The sequence below is a fragment of the Triticum dicoccoides genome, chromosome 6A (assembly GCF_002162155.2).
Source record: "Triticum dicoccoides isolate Atlit2015 ecotype Zavitan chromosome 6A, WEW_v2.0, whole genome shotgun sequence".
Classification (NCBI taxonomy): domain Eukaryota; kingdom Viridiplantae; phylum Streptophyta; class Magnoliopsida; order Poales; family Poaceae; genus Triticum; species Triticum dicoccoides.
Genome location: NC_041390.1, coordinates 18,331,573 through 18,337,168, shown reverse-complemented (window position 1 = coordinate 18,337,168; position 5,596 = coordinate 18,331,573).

Genomic DNA, 5,596 nt, shown 5'->3' with positions numbered 1-5,596 from the left:
TCCTTCTGGCCTAGCGCGGTTACGGACATATTTCTTTAGGACTCCCATGAACCTCTCAAAGGGGAACATATTGTGTAGAAATACGGGCCCCAGGATGACAATCTCGTCGACTAGATGAACTAGGACGTGCGTCATGATATTCAAGAAGGATGGTGGAAACACCAGCTCGAAACTGACAAGACATTGCGCCACATCACTCCTTAGCCTTGGGTACAATTTCTGGATCGATCACCTTCTGAGATATTGCATTGAGGAATGCACATAGCTTCACAATGGCTAATCGGGCGTTTTCCAGTAGAAGCCCCCTCAATGCAACCAGAAGCAGTTGCGTCATAATCACGTGGCAATCATGAGACTTTAGGTTCTGAAACTTTTTCTCTGGCATATTTATTATTTCCTTTATATTCGATGAGAAGCCAGTCGTGACCTTCATACTGAGCAGGCATTCAAAGAAGATTTCTTTCTCTTCTTTCATAAGAGCGTAGCTGGCAGGACCTTTATACTGCTTCGGAGGCATGCCGTCTTTTTCGTGCAAACGTTGCAGGTCCTCCCGTGCGTTAGGTGTATCTTTTGTCTTCCCATACACGCCCAAGAAGTCTAGCAGGTTCATGCAAAGGTTCTTCGTCACGTGCATCACGTCGATTGAAGAGCGGACCTCTAGGTCTTTCCAGTAGGGTAGGTCCCAAAATATAGATTTCTTCTTTCACATGAGTGTGTGAACCTTAGCGTCATTCAGAATAGCTAGTCCACCGGGACCCTTTTCAAAGATTACGTAGTGTAAATCATTGACCATAGCAAGGACGTGATCACCGGTACACATGGCGGGCTTCTTCCGGTGATCTGCCTCACCTTTGAAATGCTTGCCTTTCTTTCGACATTGATGGTTGGTCGGAAGAAATCGACGATGGCCCAGGTACACATTCTTCCTGTATTTGTCCAGGTATATACTTTCAGTGTCATCTAAACAGTGCGTGCATGCGTGGTATCCTTTGTTTGTCTGTCCTGAAAGGTTACTGAGAGCGGGCCAATCGTTGATGGTCACGAACAGCAACGCCTTAAGGTTAAATTCCTCCTGTCTGTGCTCATCCCACGTACTTACACCGTTTCCATTCCACAGCTATAAAAGTTCTTCAACTAATGGCCTTAGGTACACATCAATGTCGTTGCCGGGTTGCTTAGGGCCTTGGATGAGAACTGGCATCATAATGAACTTCCGCTTCATGCACATCCAAGGAGGAAGGTTATACATACATAGAGTCACGGGCCAGGTGCTGTGATTGCTGCTCTGCTCCCCGAAAAGATTAATGCCATCCGCGCTTAAAGCAAACCATACATTCCTTGGGTCCTTTGCAAACTCATCCCAGTACTTTCTCTCGATTTTTCTCCACTGCGACCCGTCAGCGGGTGCTCTCAACTTCCCATCTTTCTTTCAGTTCTCGCTGTGCCATCGCATCAACTTGGCATGCTCTTCGTTTCTGAACAGACGTTTCAACCGTGGTATTATAGGAGCATACCACATCACCTTCGCAGGAACCCTCTTCCTGGGGGGCTCGCCGTCAACATCACCAGGGTCATCTCGTCTGATCTTATACCGCAATGCCCCGCATACCGGGCATGCGTTCAGATCCTTGTATGCACCGCGGTAGAGGATGCAGTCATTAGGGCATGCATGTATCTTCTCCACCTCCAATCCTAGAGGGCATACGACCTTCTTTGCTGCGTATGTACTGTCGGGCAATTCGTTATCCTTTGGAAGCTTCTTCTTCAATATTTTCAATAGCTTCTCAAATCCTTTGTCAGCCACAGCATTCTCTGCCTTCCACTGCAGCAATTCCAGTACGGTACCGAGCTTTGTGTTGCCATCTTCGCAATTGGGGTACAACCCTTTTTTGTGATCCTCTAACATGCGATCGAACTTCAGCTTCTCCTTTTGACTTTTGCATTGCGTCCTTGCATCGACAATGACCCGGCGGAGATCATCATCATTGGGCACATCGTCTGGTTCCTCTTGATCTTCAGCAGCTTCACCCATTGCAGCATCATTGGGCACATCGTCTGGTTCCTCTTGATCTTCACCAGCTCCCCCCGTTGTAGCATCACTGTATTCAGGGGGCACATAGTTGTCATCGTACTCTTCTTCTTCGCCGTCTTCCATCATAACCCCTATTTCTCCGTGCATCGTCCAAACATTATAGTGTGGCATGAAACCCTTGTAAAGCAGGTGGGAGTGAAGGATTTTCCGGTTAGAGTAAGACATCGTATTCCCACATTCAGTGCATGGACAACACATAAAACCATTCTGCTTGTTTGCCTCAGCCGCATCGAGAAACTCATGCACGCCCTTAATGTACTCGCAGGTGTGTCTGTCACCGTACATCCATTGCCGGTTCATCTGTGTGCATTATATATAATTAAGTGTTCAAATTAATAGAAGTTCATCATCACATTAAAACCAAAGTGCATACATAGTTCTCATCTAACAACATATAGCTCTCCAGAGCATCTAATTAATTAAACCATACATTGAAACTATGTAAAACATTTCAATGTGAAAACAAATGCGATCATAATCACAACCAAGGTAACAATTGATCCAACGACATAATGATACCAAGCCTCGGTATGAATGGCATATTTTCTAATCTTTCTAATCTTCAAGCGCATTGCATCCATCTTGATCTTGTGATCATCGACGACATCCGCAACATGCAACTCCAATATCATCTTCTCCTCCTTAATTTTTTTTATTTTTTCCTTCAACAAATTGTTTTGTTCTTCAACTAAATTTAACCTCTCGACAATAGGGTCGGTTGGCATTTCCAATTTACATACATCCTACATAAATAAAATCTATGTCACGTTGGTCGGCATAATTTTCATAAACAATAAATGAACCAATAGTTATAAAGATAATATATATACCACATCTGAATCATAGACAGGACGAGGGCCGACGGGGGTGGATGCCAAAACCATCGCACTATATAAGATGCAATAATAAAAGTAAGAAAATAATACAAGTATCTATGTAAACATACAAGTAAGAATATTTTTCCTTTCAGATAGAAGATAAGAACAAGAGGCTCACCACGGTGGTGCCGGCGATGAGCTCGGCGCGGGTGATCGACGACGGTGAAGACGGGGACGGGGCGTGACGGACCGCTAAACCTAGACAAATATTGTGGAAAATGGAGATTGGAGGCCGAGCTTGGAGAGGAGAAAGTTTAAGTAGTGTGGCTCGGGCATTCCATCGAACACCTTGTGTGCATAGGAGGTGAGCTAGAGCACCACCAAGCCCTCTCCCCCTCGTCCAGAAAAAAACAGAGCAGTGTACTCTGCTCTCACGCGAGGGGGTATATATAGGCACTTCATTGGTCCCGGTTGGTGGCATGAACCGGGACTACAGGTGAGCCTTTGGTCCCGGTTCAAGCCACCAACCGGGACCAATGGTGGTGGGCCCGGAGTGAGGCCCATTGGTCCCGGTTCATCCCACCAACCGGGACCAAAAGGTCCAGATGAACCGGGACCAATGGCCCACATGGCCCGGCCGGCCCCCTGGGCTCACGAATCGGGACCAATGCCCCCATTGGTCCCGGTTCTGGACTGAACCGGGACTAATGGGCTGACCCGGCCTGGACCAAAGCTCTGTTTTCTACTAGTGTAAGGATGTGTATCATCTCTCTTATATAAAAATGGTGCAAGGGAGGCAGGTGGCGGGACAAATCTTTCACTAATAAAGATAGATAAATTGGATAATGTCAAATGTGTACGTTAGCACAACCATCTTATTGAGAAATAAATGCCGAAGATTTCCATGTTGATGGGAAAGATACACCAGAATATATGTAAACAGTGTGTAGTATGGGAGGCAGGTGACCAGATGAAACTTTCGTCAATAAATCATATAAATAAAGATAGATTGAGTAAAGATGAATGGTGGTAGGTGAGCAGAAAACATCCTAGGGGCCCAAGATTTCACGTTGATAAAAAAATACTAAAATATATAAATAATAATTGCGAGTAACATAAATGAAAGCTAGCACACAAAATTGTATAGACGAGTGCCAAAACCCCTATGCTGAAGGGTAGGACATCCGTCAGTCAGCAACTTTCGATTAGTAGTAAGTCACCGTGTATTTGAGGAGAATAGTTTGAAAAAGTGAAAGGAAACATCCAACAATTGTGATGATTGCCATTTAGAAGAAAACAATGGAGGCATGGCCACATAGTATGCATTATACAATCCTTTTTGCTATCAATTTGTGTTACTACTTTACAAAGGAATGGGTTTGCAATGATTTTGTTCGCATATAGCAAGTTCTAAAGTTCTAATGATCATGGAAAGTTTATAGGCAGTTCACAGTAACAAAGAAGGGGAAAACCATTTCCTAACCATATACAGGGACACAAAAACATCACAAAACTGCAAGCATCACCTTATTACCTTAATCAAGCAATGGATTAATATAATACGTTGTGTAAGGGGCCTTACAAAGGCAATGTATTAACATAAACCATCATCAATATTATGCAAAAAAATCAAAGTAATAGTTATCATTTTTACAATAATCCGCCCATAGCTGACAAATCACACACCACAACACACATAAATGAAAGTATATGGGTAAGCAACGTGAACATGTATATTGCCCTTAATTTATTTCTCTATGTTTCTCAAAGCTTGTAATCTATCTGAATACACGAGCTAGGATAGATGTATGTGTCCAAAAAGAATATGAAAAAAAAACTAAAAGATGCTGCAAAATAAAATATGTAATTAAAACTAAGAAAATGGTTTTTTTTTCTTTTGTAGTAAATCGGTACGTGCACACATGTAAAGCAAGCTCTCACATAGAAGGTGGGAGTGGATTGATAATGATGAGGCTGGATACATTCGTCAAGGATGAGGACATACATTCATCAAAGATGAGTGTAGTCGCGACTAGGTCTAGAGGGGATGTCAGTGTGCAGAAGCAACGCCCACAGGAGGGTGATGAGCTCACCGTTGTGCCATAGGCCCTCAATGTGACTCTTCACATTGTGTGATGGCGTGAGGTAAAGTATATTTCTGACTAAAACTCTGTTGGGATCTCCCACACCACCTCTTCGCCTTTGGTGCACTATTCATGGCTCCGTCCTCGGGATTATCTCCACATTCTAGCCTCCTCCACCAGACGATTTCCAAGTTCCGATCCTTGTCAAAGGTGTTTTGGAAAGTACCCGAACAACGACACAATAACGTACTTGGAGTTTATGACAATAGGACATGACCTCAAGTTATCAAATGGACACGGGGAGACGATATTACCTACATTTGGGGCCATCCTGCTTGTCTGGAATTATACATATCAGTGAGTACAATATGGGTGTCCGGCGACTCACTAAGGCGATGGAATATTTGGTGGCCAATCTCGGCGGTGGTCTAAGATCGGATCTAATCAAGGCCTAAACTATGGCCCTGCTTCCATCGTCTTGGTTGTCGAAGTAGAAGTTGCACCCTCGCAGTCCTGGCACGGGTATTTATACCCAAGACCCTTTTATGGTCTCTTGGTTGTGAACATATTAATCCTTTTTCTTAATCCTTTCTCTCTTGATC